Source organism: Henckelia pumila, chromosome 3 (genome assembly GCF_033568475.1).
Source record: "Henckelia pumila isolate YLH828 chromosome 3, ASM3356847v2, whole genome shotgun sequence".
In the NCBI taxonomy this organism is placed as follows: Eukaryota; Viridiplantae; Streptophyta; class Magnoliopsida; order Lamiales; family Gesneriaceae; genus Henckelia; species Henckelia pumila.
The window spans coordinates 102,922,860-102,945,491 of record NC_133122.1 but is presented as its reverse complement, the minus strand read 5'-3'; the positions used below and the strand labels follow the sequence as shown (position 1 = coordinate 102,945,491).

Here is a 22,632-nt window from a genome sequence, read left to right as displayed (position 1 = left end):
ATTAATAACACAAGGAATAGAAAAACTCCCTGGATCTTTTTGCTTTGGTGGGATCTTGTTCTGAACTAGTGCAGAGCAATTTTCTGTTAGACGTATCATTGCATGCTCCTCCAATTTCCTCTTGTTGGAGAGAATCTCCTTCAAGAATTTAGCGTAACTGGGCATTTGCATCAATGCATTGGCAAAGGGAATGTTTATATTCAATTTCTTGAATACTTCTAGGAATTTAGCAAACTGAGAATCTAGATTGGCCCTTTTGAGAGCTGCAGGAAAATGTGGTGGAATAACAATATTTGACTGTGATGTGGGTGGTTGTGTAGAAGTAGAAGACTTACCTGCAGTTTTCTCTAATATAGCTGGTTCTGACTCTTTCTCGCCTCGTCTTTTACCTTCGATTCTCTTCCCACTTCTTAATTCAACATCCTTGACCTGATCCTTTGTACTCTTTTCCGTGTCACTTGGCAAAGTACCCAGCTCTCTGCTGGACATCGCTTTAGCTAACTGCCCTATTTGATTTTCCAGATTCTTAATCGATGCATCCTGATTCTGCATTCTGGTCTCAGTGGATGATATGAACTTCTGCATCATCTATTCTGTAGTAACCCGCATTTCTAATTAGTGATTAATGAGTAATTAATCACGTGATCATGTCTAGATTAAGTAAAACATGATTAAGTAAGTTCCTGTTGGGATAACGGACTTCAGAAATGGATTCAGAACACTCGAATTAGTTGAATTGGTTCAGCAAGTTCGGACGCTTCGAATTGGAGTTCTGAGGATCCGAAGAGGATCTGAGGCTCCGTTGGTGGGATCGGAGGACCCGAACAGGGTTTAGGCTTACGTCATCAATTACGTCAGCAAGGTGACATCATGGATGACATCACTGATGGGACTTTGGAGGACCCGAAGTAAAGATCGGACGGTCCGATCGTGTTCGGACGATCCGAAGTTATGATCGGAGGATCCGAACCAGTTCGGAGGGCCCGAAGCCGAGTTCGAACGGCCCGAACGTCGTCTATAAATAGAGGAGCCGAGGCTCATTTGTGACTCACACATTTCCTCTCTTCTCTCTCAATTCCTAAGCCTTCTAACTCAGATCTAGGGAGATCTAGGCATCCTACGGGGAATCTGGAAGTGGTTTAGTGATCTAGACGTTGTCGCGGAGCTACGGCCTAGTTTTGAGGCTATCGTCAGCAAAAAGCTAACGACGGACGCAGGTATAGCTTTGGCATCCTAAAAATATTTAGGAGTATGCAATAGCTTAGTTAAGGCTTTTAGAGCTTTATTGTTGATGCATGGATATTTGCATTGTAGTAGCAGTAGATTGGACTAGTAGGCTTGGAGTCTAGGTCAGTGGAGCTAGGTTTGACCAGCAGTGTTAGAGGTACGTAAGTACTGATCGAGATAGCCGGCATGATATATTTGCTTATATGTTGCATGAGTATGTGCTATATGTTTTATCATGTTTTAGCATGTTTTACCGTCTTAGCACATACATGATTTTACGTGTGACTGCATCCGGAGAGATGTGAGTCATTGACAGTCTCCATAAGGAAAGATGATCTCATTTTGGACTCGAGTCAGGTATGACAATTTCCATATGGGACTTGTATCCTGTTTTGGATTCGGGTCAGGATGGGGTTGGCTCAGCCTTGATATGGAATATACGAGTACCCCACAGAGTAGCTCTATAGCCGGTACTGTATATTCTCGGCGCCATGAGCAAGTGTTTTCACTTAAGTTTTAAATCATCTGCGTGCGCATATTTGTATTTATATCATTGCTTCGTATTGAGCATTTTAGCTCACGCCCCTGTGTTTGGGTATTGTGTACCTTGTGGCGGGGCAGGTTTAAGGCTGGACGGTCCAGGCGGCTCTCAGCAGGATTGAGCTTGGGGAGTGCGAGGTTGTAGAGGGTAGGGATTTATTTACCCTGAACCTTCGATTTGGTTGTATATCAGTATTTATACACTTGTGATAGCGTCGGTTGTATTCTGCCGATTGGATTTGTTGTATTTTAATTATCCGCTCCTTACGCTTTAAGCTTTTATTGCATGCTCTTTTACTATAACTCTGATTAGGTAGTGGATCCGGGTTGGGTCACTACATTTTTGGTATCAGAGCAACGCATTTCACTGGGAATATTGTAAAGCGGATTAAGTAATTATCTGTTCTTATGTAACAGATGGCAGATTACGACGAGAGTCACGGTAGCGTGGACGGCGGTCGTTGGGGCGATCCGGATGATCGTAGATGTCGGGGACAGCCCGAGGAGCGCAGGCAAGTGAGCATGCGTAGATTTAAGGAAGTTAGCCCGAGGCCTTTGACAGGTGGTGAGATAGCCGAAGAGGCGGAGGATTGGATGGAGAGGATGGAGCCGTGCTTCTAGGAGTTCCGTTGCACGGCTGAGGATAGGATGGAGATTCTTGCCTTTATGCTTGAGGGCAGAGCGAGAAAGTGATGGAGATCTACTTTCGCACCGTTCATAGCAGCTAGAGGTGCAGCTACTTGGGTGGAGTTTCGTACTGCTTATCAGAGATTTTATTTTCCTCCAGCTCTTCGTCAGGCGAAAGCCAGTGAGTTGTTGAGTTTGCGACAGGGGACGATGATGATCGAGGAGTACCAGCAGAAGTTCTTTGATATGCTACCATTTTGTCCTCATATTGCTGATAGTTCTATGGCAAATTTTGATCATTTCCTTCAGGGTTTGAACCCTGACATTCATCGTATGGTTGCTGTGGGCAGTGATGGGACTTACAAGGATTTGGTGGACCGTTGTCGCCAGGCCGAGGATAGTATTCGGAGGAACATGGGACTTTACTCTTCTTCTTTCAATCCAGCGAGCTCTAGTCCTTTGGGTCCGAGAGGACAGTCTTTCAAGAAGCCAGGAGGTACTTCTTCTTCTTCCTCTGGATCTGGTGGAGTGCATCATTTTGGTTGACAGAGACCGAACCGGTGTACTCAGTGCCGACGCAGAAATCCGCCAGGGCATTGTGGTCGATCGACCACTGCATGTTTCCAGTGTGGCCAGGAGGGTCACATGAAGAGAGATTGTCCTATGCTGATTGGGGCAGCGAGTGGTTCCGGAGGTTCTCAGGCATCTGTTCAGCCACCTCAGTACCAGCAGCCACCTTTCCAGCAGCAGTATTCGCAGCAACGCCAGCATCCGCAGCAGTCTTAGAGACAGCCTACTCAGACTCCTTATTGGGGTCATTCTTCTTTGAGGCCACGTACCCAGGGTCAGGTCTTTGTGCTTAACCAGGAGCAGGCAGAGGCTGACAGTGATCGGATGATTGCAGGTATCTGAAGTTTATGTGGTTTTCCTGCATATGTTTTAATTGATACCGGTGCATCGCATTCTTTTGTCTCAGCACGTTTTGCTAAGAAGTATAGATTGCCGTTTATTCCTTTAGACGTGTTGCTAGTAGTTTCTACTCCTATGGGGAGCAAAGTTTTAGCCAAGCGTCTAGTTGTGGGTTGTGTTTTGGATTTTGAGGGACATCAGCTTAGTGCTAACCTGATGATTCTAGCGATGGAGGATTTCGATTGCATCATTGGGATAGATCTATTGACTACCTACCGAGCGATAGTGGATTGCTATCAGAGGTTTGTCCAGTTTCGTCCAGAGGATGACGAGTCATGGTATTTCTATGGTGAGGGAGCGCGACCCCCGATGCCAGTGGTTTCAGCTCTGAAGGCCCGGCGTGCTTTAGAGTCTGGCGGGGAAAGCTACCTTATCTACGCCATTGACGCATCCTTAGGAGAGCCAGATATCCGAGAGATACCAGTGGTTCGTGACTTTCCAGATGTGTTTCCAGAGGAGATTCCAGGTTTTCCACCAGTAAGGGAGATTGAGTTTGGCATTGAGTTAGTGCCAGGGACTACACCGATTTCAAGAACTCCTTACCGATTGGCACCATCAGAGATGAAAGAGCTGCAGAAGCAATTGCAAGATCTTATTGATAAGGGTTATATTCGACCTAGTGTTTCGCCATGGGGAGCCCCAGTACTGTTTGTCAAGAAGAAGGATGGTTCAATGCGGTTGTGTATCGATTACCGCCAATTGAATCAAGCAACAGTGAAGAATAAGTATCCTCTTCCGCGGATAGATGATCTCTTTGATCAGTTGCAGGGTACTTCTGTCTATTCGAAGACTGATCTTTGGTCTGGGTATCATCAGTTGCGAGTTCGACAAGAGGATGTTCCTAAGACAGCATTTCGTACGCGGTATGGGCACTATGAGTTTCTAGTGATGCCGTTTGGTTTGACGAATGCTCCAGCTATTTTTATGGATCTGATAAACAGAGTTTTCCGCGACTTTCTGGATAAGTTCGTGGTGGTGTTCATCGATGACATTCTGGTGTATTCTCGCAGCATGGATGAGCATTCCTACCATCTCTATACTATACTGCAGGTCTTGAGGGAAAGACAGTTGTACGCGAAGCTGAGTAAGTGTGACTTCTGGATTGACCGAGTTGTGTTCCTTGGTCATGTCATTTCTCAGGAGGGCGTATCTGTTGATCCTAGCAAGACAGAGGCTATTTTGAATTGGTCACGACCGACTACAGCTTCTGAGATTCGTAGTTTCCTTGGTTTAGCAGGATACTATCGTCGTTTTGTGGAGAATTTCTCTCAGATAGCTAAGCCTTTGACTCAGTTGACGAAAAAAGACATTTCTTTCGTTTGTTCTGATGCTTGTGAAGACAGTTTTTGTGAGTTGAGACCTCGTCTGACGACAGCCCCAGTTCTTGCTTTACCATCTGGATCAGGTGGTTTTGTAGTCTTCACTGATGCTTCTCTCCAAGGTTTGGGGTGTGTGTTGACTCAGAATGGCCACGTGATCGCTTATGCTTCCAGACAGCTGAAGAATCACGAGGAGAACTATCCCGTACATGATTTAGAGCTTGCATACATTGTCTTTGCTCTTAAGATATGGCGCCACTATTTGTACGGAGAACGATTTGAGATCTTCACCGATCATAAGAGTTTGAAATATCTGTTCACTCAGGCTGAGTTGAACATGCGGCAGAGTTGTTGGATGGATTTGTTGAAGGATTACGGTGATCAAGTACCATCCAGGTTCTTCAAATCCCGTTGCTGATGCGCTTAGTCGCAAAGTTTATGTGAGTTCCCTTCGTACCAGTTCGGTTTCGAAGGCAGTGGAGGAGTATTGTTCTTTGGGATTCACGTTCCGTCATAAGAAAGAACAACAAGGGATTCGTGTCTCTTATGTACTTGCAGAGCTAGCGCTACACAGACGAATCCGGGAAGCTCAGAATTCTGATCTGAAGACTCAGAAGTTGGCCCGGCTGGCTGAGGGTGATAATACTTCTGGTTTTCATCTGCAAGGAGATGGTCTGTTGTGTCTTTCTGGTCGAGTTGTGGTACCCGAGGATCCTACTTTGAAGGATGAGATCTTATCGCAAGCTCACCGCAGTCGATTCTCTGTACATCCAGGCAGCATGAAGATGTATAAGGATCTTCGCACTCGATTTTGGTGGAAAGGGATGAAGCGCAGTGTCTATCAGTTTGTGTCCCGATGCCTTGTGTGTCAACAAGTCAAGGCAGAGTTTAGACGACCCGGAGGGTTACTTCACAGCCTAGAGATTCCTGAATGGAAGTGGGAGAATGTGACGATGGACTTTGTCACCCATTTGCCTATGTCTTCCAGGAATTGTGATGCTATTTGGGTTGTAGTGGATCGGATGTCGAAGTCAGCGCATTTTCTTCCCTATAACCGCGATTACACCTTTGATAGGATGGCGCAATTGAATGTGCGGGAGATTGTTCAATTGCATGGGATTCCATTGAGCATTGTCAGCGATAGAGATCCGCGGTTCACCTCGAGATTTTGGGGTAGTTTCCAGCGAGCCCTTGGTACTACTTTGAGCTTGAGTACGGCTTATCATCCAGAGACGGACGGACAGTCAGAGCGTACTATTCGCACTCTAAAGGATATGCTTCACGCGGTGGTGATGGATTTTGGTCCAGTGTGGCATGATCATTTACCCTTGGTGGAGTTCGCCTACAACAATAGTTTCCATCGCAGCATTGGCATAGCACCATTTGAGGCTCTTTATGGACGTCGTTGTCGTACACCTTTGTTTTGGGACGAGGTTGGCGAGCGTCAGGTTAAGGGTCCTCAGATGATTCAGCAGATGATTGATGCAGTAGAGTTGATCTGACGCAGGGTTAAGGCAGCCCAGGATCGACAGGCTAGCTACGCAAACACCCACCGCAGGCCACTTTATTTTGAGGTAGGAGAGTATGTTTTCTTGCGTGTGTCACCTTTCCGGAAGGTGATGAGGTTTGGTTGCAAGGGTAAGCTGACACCTAGATTTATTGGTCCTTTCGAGATTCTCGAGAACGTTGGGGATGTGGCTTATCGTCTGACCTTGCCACCCGATCTTTCGGAGATCCACGATGTGTTCCACGTGTCCTTGTTGAGGAAGTATGTGGCGGACGAGTCGCATATTTTGCATCCGACGGAGGTAAAGGTAGATCGGGATCTATCGTATGTGGAGAAACCCCTACGGATTCTTGACAGGAAGGACAAGGTACTTCGTAACAAGCGCATACCATTGGTTATGGTACAGTGGCAACGCAGAGGGACAGAGGAAGCTACTTGGGAGTTAGAGAGCCGGATGTTAGCCGAGCACCCCGAGTTATTCTGAGATTTTGTACTTCTTTGTATCGAGTTATACTTGTTCAGTTGTAATAAAAAACATTTGGTTGGCTATTTATGTTTTCCTCTAAGACTTAAATTTCGAGGACGAAATTTCTTAAGTGGGGGAGAATGTAGTAACCCGCATTTCTAATTAGTGATTAATGAGTAATTAATCACGTGATCATGTCTAGATTAAGTAAAACATGATTAAGTAAGTTCCTGTTGGGATAACGGACTTCAGAAATGGATTCAGAACACTCGAATTAGTTGAATTGGTTCAGCAAGTTCGGACGCTCCGAACTGGAGTTCGGAGGATCCGAAGAGGATCGGAGGCTCCGTCGGTGGGATCGGAGGACCCGAACAGGGTTTAGGCTTATGTCATCAATTACGTCAGCAAGGTGACGTCATGGATGACATCACTGATGGGACTTCGGAGGACCCAAGTAAAGATCGGACGGTCCGATCGTGTTCGAACGATCCGAAGTTAGGATCGGAGGATCCGAACCAATTCGGAGGGCCCGAAGCCGAGTTCGGACGGCCCGAACATCGTCTATAAATAGAGGAGCCGAGGCTCATTTGTGACTCACACATTTCCTTTCTTCTCTCTCAATTTCTAAGCCTTCTAACTTAGATCTAGGGAGATCTAGGCATCCTCAGGGAATCCGGAAGTGGCTTAGTGATCTAGACGTCGTCGCGGAGCTACGACCTAGTTTTGAGGCTATCGTCAGCAAAGGGATAACGACGGACGCAGGCATAGCTTTGGCATCCTAAAAATATTTAGGAGTATGCAATAGCTTAGTTAAGGCTTTTAGAGCTTTATTGTTGATGCATGGATATTTGCATTGTAGTAGCAGTAGACTGGACTAGTAGGCTTGGAGTCTAGGTCAGTGGAGCTAGGTTTGACCAGCAGTGTTAGAGGTACGTAAGTACTGACCGAGATAGCCGGCATGATATATTTGCTTATATGTTGCATGAGTATGTGCTATATGTTTTATCATGTTTTAGCATGTTTTACCATCTTAGCACATACATGATTTTACGTGTGACTGCATCCGGAGAGATGTGAGTCATTGACAGTCTCCATAGGGAACGATGATCTCATTTTGGACTCGAGTCAGGTATGACAGTTTCCATATGGGACTTGTATCCTGTTTTGGATTCAGGCCAGAATGGGGTTGGCTCAGCCCTGATATGGAATATACGAGTACCCCGCAGAGTACCTCTCTAGCTGGTACTGTATATTCTCGGCGCCATGAGCAAGTGTTTTCACTTGAGTTTTAAATCATCTGCGTGCGCATATTTGTATTTATATCATTGCTTCGTATTGAGCATTTTAGCTCACGCCCCTGTGTTTGGGTATTGTGTACCTTGTGGCGGGGCAGGTTTGAGGCTGGACGGTCCAGGCGGCTCTCAGCAGGATTGAGTTTGGGGAGTGCGAGGTTGTAGAGGGTAGGGATTTATTTACCCTGAACCTTCGATTTGGTTGTATATCAGTATTTATACACTTGTGATAGCGTCGGTTGTATTCTGCCGATTGGATTTGTTGTATTTTAATTATCCGCTCTTTACGCTTTAAGCTTTTATTGCGTGCGCTTTTACTATAACTTTGATTAGGTAGTGGATCCGGGTTGGGTCACTACATATTCCATGCTTTACTTATCCTCCTGATGTTGTTTTCCATAGTTTTGATTCCATTATGGCCTATTGTTCTGTCCTCCCCACAAAAATTTTGGATACTATTTCCAACCTGGATTGTATGTATTTGAGAATGGATCATTCCTAGGGCGGTTTTGATTCCCTATATGGTTTACCATTCCTCCCTCTGGCTGATATGATGCATTGTCTGTCTGACAATCTTTCGTGAAGTGTTCAGCACCACATTTATCGCACCACACTTCTTGAATACGCATTGCAGACTGCCCTAGAGTTAACTCTTCAATCCTCTTATTCATGACTTCAAGCTGAGCTGCTACTAAGGTGAATGCCATTCACTTGATGCATTCCTGTGGGTCTCCTGGCTGCACTTCTCTCAGACTGAGGGTGATAGCTACTAGATGTCATCTCCTCAATTAACTCATATCCATCTTCTGGTGATTTGCGTAATAAATTACCACCTGCAGCTGCATCTAGCATGGTACGATTAGAGTGAGGAAGACCATAATAAAAAGTTTGTACCACAAGATCGTCTGGTAATTGGTGGTGTGGGCATCTCCTCAATAGATCTTTGTAGCGCTCCCAAGCTTCATATAGTGTTCCTGCTCTCCTTGAGCAAAAATGGTGATGTCAGCTCTTAACTTCATCGATTTAGACGGTGGGAAGTATTTGGTGAAAAACTTTTGCGAGATCATCCCAAGGGGTGATCGAACCTGCAGGTAGATTTGTTAGCCATGCTTTAGCTTTATCTCTTAAATAAAAAGGGAATAAACGCAAATGAATAGCGTCATCAATAACTCCCTGCATCTTGAAAGTATCACAGATTTCTAGAAAATTCGCCAGGTGAGCATATGTATCATCGATTGTCATCCCACCAAATTGGACTGTGTTTTGCACCATTTGAATGATGGCAGGTTTTATCTCAAAATGATTTGCTGCGATGGTTGGCTTGATGATGCTTGGTCTGGCATTTTCGATGGATGTAAAAGCGCTATCCATCATTAACCTGTAGATAGGTGGTGCATTATTCTCAGCTTCTCCATCTCCACATAGCCGTTCTTGTTCTGCCATTATTTCTCTCTGTTGCCTTCTTCTTCTGCGAAAGGTTCTTTCAATTTCAGGATCAAACGGCAAGAATTCTGATTCAGGTGAATGTTGCATGCACTGCAAAAGAATCCTGCAGTTCAAAGATGAAAATAGTGATTAAAATTGGTGTAAATAAATTAAATAAGATAAATCAAAGTAATCAATAGTCCCCGGCAACGGCGCCAAAAACTTGATCGAGCAAATACCAACACTTAAAATCAATATAATTATCTCTCTTTTATGCTCAATATTATCTCAAGTGCACGACTCAAGTTGTAGAAAATTGTACGGAGTACGAGTATCGTCCTCAGGGACTACGTCACAATAACTCAATTATTTTATTTCTCTACCCAAAGTAACGAAAGTTTGATGATTGATTATAAATAAAATTTGTGACTAATGAACTCAACTTAAATAACTAGAATTAATGCAGATAACAAAACCAACTTTTCAAGATCGAAAAAAATAATATTAAAGGATTTTGTTGAAATTTCGGTTCACCTTCCCCCTAATTGAACTGGACGATTGAATCTTAATTTAATTCACATAGATATGACAGAAATTCCTGAAGTATCGATACTCTCTCTCGAGTTTATGTCAATCTAATTCAAGTTAATGAAAAAATTAAATCTCTTTAATTATTTATCATTACTGATTGCTTGACGTTCTTTGAATTCCTATAACTTTCAACCTGGTGGTCTATGGTTATCAACATGTACTAAATATCATATCTCTATGCATATTTTAAGTCCATGGATTTTATCATTCTTCTTAAGCATGAATCTATCTCTCGACAACAATTCATAACTTACGGATCTATGCTAAAGTTAGCTACTCTTCAACATAGAATAATAAACCATGATAAAATCAAATACTAGTATAAATCAAACTCAATTCGTCCAAAGATTCAATCACACAAACATGTTTCGGGGTTCGGATCCTCTAAATTCCAAAAAAATAAAGGTTTAGCTACTACAACTCATCATAAATTTCAACTTAACAATGTTTTTAAACATAAAAATTCAGAATATATGAAGAAGAAAAAATCCCAACGAGAAGAAGAAGTCTTCAATCTTTAGCAGCCGCCTCCTCTCGATATTCTGTGTATCCAACCCTTGAAACGTCTGAAAATATCATATATATAGTGCCACTTAGAGTTCTTTCCAAATAAAACTCCCGGAATAAAATTTCCAAATTCACGCGCGGGCGCTCGGTCTGCTATTTTCTACTGAACGAGCGCGGGGAATTCCACCAACTTTCTGCCCGTTTTCTTGAGCACGCGCTCGGTCTGCTGTTTTCTACCGACCAAGCCCTCAACTTCTTTCAATCTTTCTGCCTCTCCATAGCATGTCTGCGCTCGGTCTGCTGAATCCTGCAGACCGAGCGCACCCCTTTATGATTCCCAAAATTAGATTTTTCTCATTTTCCTGCCAAATAAACCATAAATCAATAGGAGTGAACAAAACACACAGAAATACACTAAAATGCAACAAGAAAGAGATAAATACGAACAAGACGACATGGAACGCATGCAAAACACAAAGAAAACAAGCAATAAAACACAGGAAAAAGAATCCTATCACCGCACTGGACAAATAGTCTAGTTATGCCAACACCAAGCGCAGTCCTCTGCATTTTGAGCCAGAAGAGCATGAGTTCTTGAGATTTTCATCTTTCTAGAAGGTGATATGGTTTGGTCTGAATGGAAATTGAGCACCGAGATTCATTGGTCTGCTTTAGATACTAGAGAATGTCAAATATGTGGCTTACCATTTGGCCTTATCACCATATCTCTCTAGGATTCACAATGTGTTCCATGTATCTCTTCTCCGTTAGTATGTGATAGGCGAGTCGCATGTGCTGCACCCTATGGATGTTCAATTAGAGCCCAAATTTTTGTACGTGGAGAGACCACTCAAGATTATCGACATGAAAGATAAGCTACTTCGGAACAAGGCCATTCCCCTAGTCATGTTTCAGTGACAACGTCGAGACACTGAAGAGGCGACTTGCGAGTTAGAAATTCGGATGCATTCTGAGCAATCTATGTTGTTTTGATTGTACATTCCTATTAACACTTCAGTTGTATTCGTAAACTGTTGTGTTGTAATAAAGTTCTTTTGTAATATTTCGTTTTGTATACCCTAGTTTGGATTTCGAGGACGAAATCTATTAAGTTTTGGAAAATGTAGTAGCCCGATTCTTAGGTAGTTAAGATAATCAACTGCCAAATCATGTTTAATTGGTCAAATCATGATTAAAAAACCTCAATTGGGTTTATTGAGTTGAAAAATAAAATTCAGGACAATCAGACATGGTCTAGAGAGCCCAAGTGTCTGGGAAATTTGGAAGCTCCGACGAGCAGATCGGAATCTTCGAATTGGTTCGGATGACGATGTTGAAGATCCGAGATACCGAGAAGTTCGATAGAGATCGAAAGGTCCGATCGCCTTTAGATATGAAAGTATGGTATTTTTGATTGGTTATTGGACTCGAGGGAGTTCGGATGCTCCGAACCCTCAGTTTGAAAGGTCCGAACTCTGCAAGAACAGTGAGTTATCCAATCACAGGACACGCGTTCGGTGGATATAGATCGGAATCTCATGAAGTCACGTTAGGCCGTTCTAACTCAGATCGAAAGATCCTAACCGGAGATTGGAATTTCCTATCATTTCCTATAAATAGGTCATCCGAGCTCATTACTTCTTGCTCATTTCTCTCTTAACTCTCCCATATTAAGTGATTTCTTGGGTGTTCTAGTCATTCGATCTAGGCTCGTGCACTAGCGGAGTTACTGGGATCATAGCGGAGCTGTGCCTTGAGATTGGGCCATTGCCATCAGTAGGCTGACGACAGACGTGAGTATAAGTCTAGACTCTAATTATCTTTTGGGAGTAGCTATTATCCTAGTTAATTCATTTAGTACGCAATGAGTGACATGGTAATTACTTGCTTATAGGCTTGGACTTGTGAACCTGATTTGCTAGGTTTCTTGAGTAGAGGTACAAACGTATTATCCGAGATATCTTGGTTGAGTATGTATGTTCTATGTTTGCATGTTTATATTACATGTTTTATGTGCATATATTATGTCATAATTATTATGATGCATATATAAATTATCATGTTCAGCTTATACCTTGGTATAACCCATTGTGGGTCACTCAGGCCCGTATTCTTAAGTGGATGGTTGGAATTATTGGTATGGGATCAGGTCACCAATATGCACATATTCTTTTTGGCGTGTGAGCCACCTCTTGATGCGACGGTCGAGAGTGCTACATACAATTTCGCCACTTGACTGAACAAAGTTTTATCGTGATAGGTTTCTGGTACCCGTAATTTGCAATAATGCTCATAGCATGTGTATACTCATATTTTCATACTGAACGTTGTTATCGCTCATGTCCCCGGTTTTGTCTTGGACACCCCATTCCACGAGGCAATATTAGGTTGGAAAAACTTGGAAGGAGCAATTGTTAAGGTTTCAGCTGTTCACCTTGGGTTTTAGGGTCGATTGTATTCTACCGGTTGATTTGATATAAGCTTTACTTTCCACTGTTTTTATTAGTATTCTTACTTTAATATTTATTTGCATGCTATTATTGTCATTTAGGTGATCCGGGAGCAGGTAACTACATAACTACCGAAGTCTTCTAATGAATATTCATCCCATAAGGATTGGAAGAAGGTGCGACGTCATAGGAGTTATTCAAACCTCCGAAAATCAAAAAAAAAAAAAAATTATGTTATTTACATTTCACCCACTTCTATTTCACTTATCAGTTTGCCTATTTTTTAATTTTATATCTTTTAGTCATCTTCCGCACAATTTATTTGATTAGCCAATTGATATCGACGTACGAGAACTATTTAAAAATTTTAGTGTGATTTTTTTTATTCGACCCCTCTTCATAACCAGTCATCCGAAACCAAAGCTTTTATCCTTTAAAAAACTTTATTTAATTCTAGTTAACAAATATTGCACTACAAAAAGGCAAAGTTACGTTGAAAAAGGAATTAGTAAACAAACAATATTTATTAAGATTATTTTAACATTTGAACAAGCCCGGGTACGTACGTACAATATTTTGATATAATTGAAAATAATAGTTTTTAACATTTTCATATTAAGGCATATTAATGGACATTTTCTTGAATGGTGATTTGCCTAAATGACTTTCTGATGTTGTAAAACTTGATTATCAGAAGTAATATTATCATGTTTCCTAAAAAAATGAACATCAATAAGTGGGCAAGTTTCTAGATAGAAAATTAACTATAATAAAAATAATGATAGTAATAATAATAATAAACGATAAGTGGTGTAGTTGGTGGATGATGTCATTGTGTGTTCGATTATATAGGCAAAATTAGCATTTTGGTCCTGTATGTTGGTTTTTTTTTTATTTTGGTCCTGTAAGTTGGGTTGTTTTGGAAAATATCTTGTAACTCGGTTTTTGTTTTGGATTTAGTCCTATATTTTGGCTTATTTTGCTTTTGGTCCTGTAAGTTCGTTTGTTTTTTGGTTTTTGTCCGGTATATTATCATGTTTTGAAATTTAGAAGTTGACTTCTAATATTTTTTTATAATAAGTATTTTTTATGCTTTCATGTTTTATCTGCTTATTGGTTTGAGATAATTACAACTAACTATTAAAAATATATTTTTTTACGCTTAAACTTTTTTTTAATCTAAATAATTTAATAAAATCTAAAATATGTTAATTTAATGTATTAAATGTAACATACTTTTGTTCTTTTAAAAAGTAACAAACAAACATGGTCCTGCAGGACATCGATTCTTTTATAACAACCAGCCTTCGTTATTCTTTTCACATTGAGATATTCACTTATTTTTCTTTAAAGGGGTTCTTCGTCACTAAAGACGATTTATATACTTTGTTCAACTTGAACATAAATGAATCTAAATAGTATAAATGATCTTATACACAAGGTCAAATAATGTATTTTGAGATTTAAAATTTGAACATCATGTTCACTTTATATTTCATTGGGACCGATCTCAAAAATATTCTTGTAGCTTCTAATTCCTCCCCCTCAATGTTGAAAACATTGTTTTACAAGAATAACAAATGAGAATTTCGCTTCATAAAATCTCATTGATCAAATAATTGATCATAAGATCTAATTTATTTCCAACATATTTACAATCTCTTCAAGAGATTTATGTAGTGCATTTCTCGCACAAACATTAACTTTCAATACATAATCATTTGACATAATATATATTTCAGATATCCCCAACTATGACGCATTTATTCACAATATGGTTTAGTAGTTGATTGGAGGCAAAATAAATCAACTACACCAATGTATTTATAATCATAAAATTGATATGCATATCCTCTTTTGATCAAGCTTGTCTTGAATATATATTCTGAAAGTTTTTCTCAATACGTATTTTTTCAAACATCATGTTGCGCTTTGTGGGCCCACGTTATTTATTTATTCCAGATAATATGGGGATTCTCTATCAATTTGAGTTAATGATAGTGGTATAAAATTTTATAAGCCAATAAGAATTCATAAAATCTTCTGGATCTTTGATTCAAAAAACATCCATATTTATCGATCTAGGAACTTTTGGCATATTCATTAACATCTTTGCACACTATCAATAGTTTTTCAACTATATATATAATTTGAATGCTCAATTCAATTCATTATGCCAAACTCTAAAAGTATTTATATCAATGATACTTCTGGTGCTCTTTAGCTCTTCTAGAAATATTGATTTGTAATATACTATTTAAACCAAATCAATATCTACTAGATTCAAAAATACACATACGTCAATATTGTGTATCACTATTTATAATATCAAGCACATTATCTTTTTTATCGTCAATCAAATGATCTTTAAGATCTTTCATAAATTTATATCATCAACGATGAATAATTTTGGATAGACATCAATGGTCTTCACAAACTTTTATATGTTGCTTGATAGATATCAATAAAATCTCTTTACGTACTTTAGGTATGATAGTGATACGAGATACCGATGTACGTTTAGTACAATACTTTATTATGACGTATATCTCAATATTTTGTGCCGAATTTATGATTCATATCTTGCTTCATACAAGATGACATATTCTTCCTTGAAGAATTAAACTACAGTGTATTAACTGTGTTCATTGACACTGTCACATTCACTTAAAAGAATGTACCATATTAATTAGACAATTGTCACAATTGTCTTTCCTTGAACAAAATAATATAAATAATATATGCTATTAAAATAATTGAAATTGTGAACTCGAACGTACCTTTTAAAATTCTTGTATTCACCAAATAGATCTTTTACCTTCAACAATGACATTCAATCTATAACAAATTTCATCTCACATTAAATTTATGTTCCTACATGTAAAATAGTAACATGTTATAAAAATATTTTATCATTCATTTAAAAAATCATAACTTAATCAAATGATTTTGAAAAAAATCCAAAATTTATATCCACAATCAAAATTGAAGAATTTAAAATCCATAATCAAAATTTAAGGAATAAATATTTAACAACCTAATATATCCTTAAACTATAAAATTCTTTAATCAGAAAAAATTATCATCAAATTTCATATTCAATTAATGTGACATCTCATTCAATTTATTAACCAGTAGAATAGATTCACAAATTTTGTAGATCTTATTTTATATCATCAAAATAATTTATCTGAATCAAAACAAAACATATGCTAGAGTTTTCCACAATTTAGTTTAAACAAATACAAACTTAATTTACCAAAAATAAATTAGTTCAATAAATAAATAAAATGACTTGAAGTTAGTCATAAATCAACACATTGACATCATCATGCATAGGCTATCATCAATCCATCATCATCGTTGCTGAATATAGATGATGGTCAAATTCATTGGGTTTAACATTTATTTATTTTTTTCGGTTGATAGTGTTGCGATCTTACTACCGCACATTCATAATTTTCAATCAATAGCCTATGCAGTTCATCATTGAACATCAATTCGCTATTCATAAAAATAGTGACAAATAATAGATCATGATTCTTCTAGAGCTTTAAGAACAAATATATGATTTGAATCGATATCAAGTCAATATTTTTTGATATATATATCTCACATATATCTTTAATAATCTTTTCTTATGGATATTGACAATTTTAGATCATATATCGATATTCATTGAGAAATTGTACTAAATTTCCCAATTCATAAGATCCTCAACAACCAAAAGAGCATTAAATTATATTCTTCGAGAATATTTCCAAATCTTGGATCTTATATTAATATTCTTCACGAATATTATCAAATCTTGCATCTTTTTATCAATATTTCAATATTGATATATTTTGACATGAGATCTATTTCTTTAATAATATTTATAGATATTTGATATCATATCAGATATCAATAATGATTTCTTCACTTTCTCAATATATGAAATCATATATTACATCTTTATCATGAATCTATTCAGATTTTCTATATATTATATTATAACTAGGAATCTCTTTAGATTCTCAATATATTTGATCTTATATCAGATCTTAATATTGAATATCTCAATATTCAATATATTATATCATGAATTCATGAATATCTTTCGATATATCAAAATTGTAATCGTGAATCTCTCAAAATTCTCAATATATTATATCATGATCATGAATTTCTTCAAATTCTCAATATAAAATCATGTTGTGCTACTTTATAGCCATCAACATATTCATGATATTTCATGGACACCAATATATCAATTATTTTCTTTGTGCTACTTCTAGAGCACCAATGAATATCTCTTTGTGCTACTTCTAGAACACCAATGAATATCTCTCAAAATTGACAACACGTTGTGCTATTCCAATAGCATCAATAAAACAAGAATTATTTTCGTTCTCAGTTGGTTACAACACCGTGCTGATAACGTGTTATAAATCATAAGAAAATAAGAGAGATGAGTAGAGAGAATTCATGAGAGAAGAGAGAATTCATATGAGTCAATACTCAGGTGCAAATTTCATTGAACTCAATCACCCCTATTTATAGGAAAAGATTACAAGATGCAAATATGTACAAATATTATCTTTACATATTTATCTTGATCACATATCCTTAATAAGATAATCATTTATAATAATAATATGTTTATAACACATTCATTTATATCGTTCTCAACTGTAACCTCGATTTTTTTATTTATTTGGCACTAAAGTGTCGCATACTTAGCACCTATTAATGATCATATGACATAAATAAGTTCCACCTAAATTAACAAAATTAGCTAAAAACTAAAAATATATTTAAAACATACCTTCGTTTTTTTAAAAAGTAACACACTAATATTTTTTTTATCGTTCTCAACTATGGTTGACTGTTTTTGTTCCGCTTTTCTTCAAAGTAGAGAATTTTAGGTATGTTTCACGTTTATTACGCTTAATCGTCGCTTAAGCGTGCTTTTTAGAACACTGCAAATAAGGAAAATCTTGCTGCTCCCTCCAGTTTCGGCGATGAAGGAAAAATACAAAAAAAAAAACCAAGTTATTGTATCTTTTAGAACATAATTATTATTTTAAAAAATAATTAGAAGGTCAACATCTAAATTTTAAACCTAGTTTATTTATTTATAAAATCATAAAAAAATATTTATTATAAAAGCTTAAGCGGTGAAGTTGGAAAATCAACATCTAAATTTTAAATTTAATTAATATTTTAAAATAAAAAACATAGGCGCTTATTCTAACTTAACCGAGCTTAATTTGGTCAAAACCGTATCTTTTCCATTACCAAAATAAAAAAAACAAGTCAACTAATAGTACCAAATCCAAAAAAAATCCAAATTATTGTACTTTTTCAAAACATGACTTTGTATAGGACCAAAACCAAAAAATAAATCCAACTTATAGGACCAAAACCAAAACAATCAACATGTAGGACTAAATAAAAAAAAAACCGAGTTACATGATCTTTTCCAAAACAAGCCAACATATAGGACCAAAACCAAAATAAAGCCAACATACAGGACCAAAATGCTAATTTTCCCGATTATATATATGTACTTGCATATTTGCACACACGAGATAACGAAAAATAGTTTTTTTTAATTATACTTAATTTTACTAAAAAATTTAATAAATTTATAGTAGAAACAATAATTTTTTTTTGTGTTAAAAATGATAACCATAAGAAGTAGTTAAAACATCATTGTTTTTATCATGTATTTCTCGATACATTAGTTTTTTCAATTAATTTAGATTTTGAAAATAGATAAATAAATAGAAATTATTATTAATTTTGTGTGGTCATACCAAGAGACCAAGTGATTTCTATAAGGCCTTCTTACTTAATATATAGGTATAGATATACATTTGAGTGGGGAGAATATTGTTATAATTGATTGTCGAACTCGAGAGTTTATCCTAAACTTCAGATGAACTATAAGTCATCGAAATCTACACACACACACACATATATATATATATATATATATATATATATTGTATATTTATTAGGGATTATTCTATGCTATATCTGAAGTACTTTTTCCCCATTATATGATCAAATGTCAACTATCAGATCATCAACACACATGTAAATTTTAATAAAAAAAATATAAGAGTCCGTGTGATCTAATGCTATTGAAATAGGAAAAAAAACACTCGCGGTGTAGCATAGACTAACCAATTAATTAGTGGGATTTTAGATTTTATTTCCAACCTAGTTGCTCTATAAAACTGAACGACCTTAATTAAACAATTATTTATCTAATATATCAAGTTAGTCATATATATATTTTTTAGAATGAATGAAATTAATTAATAACAATAATAAAATTCTGTTACTGTATCTTCATATATAATATCTCGGGTACAAAAAAAATGATAAACTTGCAAACGACAGTTTATATTTGCATGAATGCAGAACGTAAGGGCTCCTGGTTCAAGATCCGGAGATCTTAATCCATTAAAAGCATACAAACTATGCACCCAACAATCTGCATGATTGCGGAGCCTTGTGGCATGACAATTATTCATTTATTCTAATCAATTGATTATATTAAAAAAAAAACAGAATTTTGATTCTAGCATAATCCATATGTAGTAACTCGTACCATGGTTTAAATTAATTAAACTGTAAAAATGACTAATGATTTCTATTAAAACAAATAAAATGCTTAATTAGTACTAAAATACGTTTTCCAAGCCCCGGATCCATCGGAGAGTTTAGAAGATCTTATGTGTAGTTTGAAAGTCTTGAACTAGGGGCCTTGACATGTTTGGATTCATGTCATGTTCGGAAGGTACGTGTTTGGAGGCAATGTTCAATTTCGGATGCGAGTGAACCGTTCGAAAGATCCGAACCTACGATCGGAACATCCGATCCCTAAGAGACAGTCATGCATGTGTATGGACATTAAAAAGCTGCCGAAGCCAACTGCCCCTGAGATGCCCGAACAAGTGGTGACAATCAATTGCATGTAGAGATCGGAACGTCCAAAGGGGGGGTTAAGATCATCCAAACTCAGACACCCATATACAGGTCACGCATGAAGAGTTCGGATGGTCCGAACATTGGTTCGAAGAGTCCGAACTTGTTCTATAAATTGGGCTCCGAGGATGATTTGATGAGTCACATTTCACAGTTGTTCCCTCTTGATTCAGTATATATAGTGAGCTAGTAATACTAGTGAGGGTCGGGTAATAGCAAGGTGCTTCTGTAATAGCAGCGGAGTTGTGATTAGAATCGAACGAAGGTATGGTCCAAGAATCCTACATAAAAAAAAGGAGTATATGTTAATTTATGGCTTTTAGAATGTAATTAGTGATATAGTAAACACTTTACTGTAGGATTTGAACTTAAACCTGATCGTACTTGACCTATCACGTAGAGGTACATAAGTACTGACTAAGATTTTCAACTATGTATGCATTCTTATATGTTGCATTTATGTTTCATGATACATGTTTTACTACTTTACATACATATTGCATTTGCACATACACGTTGATCTATATCTCCTTTGAGATAGCATTCTTGTATGGTCGCTCATCCCTACACCTGTTTATATTATCTGAACTAGGAGCTACTGCAATGGTGGAGACTACGGTGATCTAGACGAGTGTGTGAGCTATCCCGCAGTTGGATTCTCATATGGTGCTACATTCTCGTTGGCGCCTAGTCTGAGCAGGACTTGATAGTTGACCAGTCACCCAGTCACCTCAAGTTGCATGCATCATATTAGTTTTTTATACTCATACTTTCATACTGGGCATTAATCGCTCATGTCCTTGGTGTTATCTTGCACACCCCATTCCACGAGACAAATCTTAGCCGAGCATATGGAGAGCAATTTACGTGCCTTTGACTTTCCCGAGGAGCTGACAATGGAAGACAAAAACTTTCTATTCGAGGGATGTGCTAGAATCGCTTGGATCAAGGCTAGGTATCATGGGAGGACATCCGCAAGACCTTTATGAAATTATATTTTCCTCCAACTCCCCATCAGCCAAATCAAGAGAGTTTGTGAATCTGAAGCAAGGCTCTCTGACCATTGATGAATCCCATCATAAATTCATCTAATTTTTACCATTCTATCATCATATCAATGCCAGTTCCGAGACAAAGTTTGATCACTTTCTGCAAGGCTTGAACTAGGATATCTTTGATCGCGTCACATTTTGTGATGATCCGACTTCTTATGAGACTCTGGGGAATTGTTGTCATCAGGCAGAAATTGGCATCAACCATTCCAAGGCATTGTAAGTCTACCCAGCCTAGTGGATCATGTGGACCCCGCGCACATTCTTTTAACAAGCAGTGTTCTACTTCTACTTCTTCTTCTAGTTCTCGTGGTGTATTCCAATTTGTAAAGATGAAGGAGGGGCACTGTGTAAACTGCGGCATGAAGCATCCGACTTAAGGTTCCAGAGGTCAACTGCGGCTTTCTTTATCTGCGGTGAGAAGGGTCACCTACGGAAGGATTTCCCTACTCAGACAAGATCTGCTAGCGGAATCAAGATCTCAAGATTCTGTTCAGCCACGTCAGCAACTAGCACCACAAGGTACTTATACTTTGCGACCAGTGTTTGCACTCGACCAAGATCAGGCTAATTCAGAGAGAGAGCGCATGATAACAAGTACCTTATTTTTAGGTGGTATACCTAAAATTATTTTGATTGATACTGGTGCATCTTTTTATTCGTTTCTAGCCATTTTTCCAAGAGGTATAAGTTTCCCTACGTATCCCTTGAGCGCAAACTCCAATGCCTCTTATGTCGGCTCTGAAGTCTTGTTGTGCCTTAAGGTTCGGCGGGGAAGGCTACCTCATCTATGATGTTTGTACATCCATGAGTATCTAGGTCATTGAGCATTTTCCATTAGTCAGTGATTTCCTTGATGTTTTTCCGATGAGATTACTGGCATTCCTCCAGTTTATGAGGTTGAGTTTAACATTGATTTATTGCCATGAACAACACCAATATCCCGAGCGTCGTATCGTTTGGCTCCGTCAGATATGCAATAAATATTTATCCGAGTGTTTTTGCATGGGGATCACTCGTCCTGTTTGTCAAAAAATGTTGGAAGAACGGTGATCAGATCAATCAGAATTGATACCCGGTGCAGCGGAAGTTTAAAAATTTTATATGGAACGATTCCATATCATGGGTATCAAAGCTTCACGATTAAATTGTGCGTGTAAAAATTAAATAACAATTATAAATTTTTACCTTGAATCTCGAAACGAGATTATGGACACCAACAGATTACTCTGCTCTTGTTGTATATCCCAGGAACTGATGGACGAATAATTCTTCAATCAGGTCCACGAACAGAAGTTTAATCCCTCTGATAGATTGCACTAGAAAATCTATGAGAAATTTCTACGAAGAGAATTAACGAATTTGATCCGTTAAACCAGACTGCAAATTCAAAATTCACAGGCTGGAATTTTCCGAGCAGAGAGGGGAGGGGGGCGGCGGCCACAGTAGGGGAAAAAACTAGGGTTTTCGAAAATATTTTGTGACCTCTGTTGTGTAATTTCTGTACTGCAATTACTTATTTATAATGTGGGCTGCTAACAGCTTAGGGCCCATTAGTCATATGTTCAAGCCTGACAAGCAAAGCCCGCATGTTCAGAAATTAATATAAAATTCATCGTGACTTCATATTGATAAACCAATTTCACCAATGTGCACAGAAACCATTTCTGCATCTTTTA

General features: G+C 38.0%; 1 non-coding gene across 1 annotated transcript; it reads left to right on the top strand.

Moving 5' to 3' along the window:
* Positions 1-8,857: 8,857 nt before the first annotated feature.
* Positions 8,858-8,963, top strand: LOC140894167 (small nucleolar RNA R71). Its single transcript, XR_012153713.1, has one exon. It is a non-coding gene; the product is annotated as a small nucleolar RNA R71 (small nucleolar RNA).
* The last annotated feature ends 13,669 nt before the right edge of the window (positions 8,964-22,632 follow it).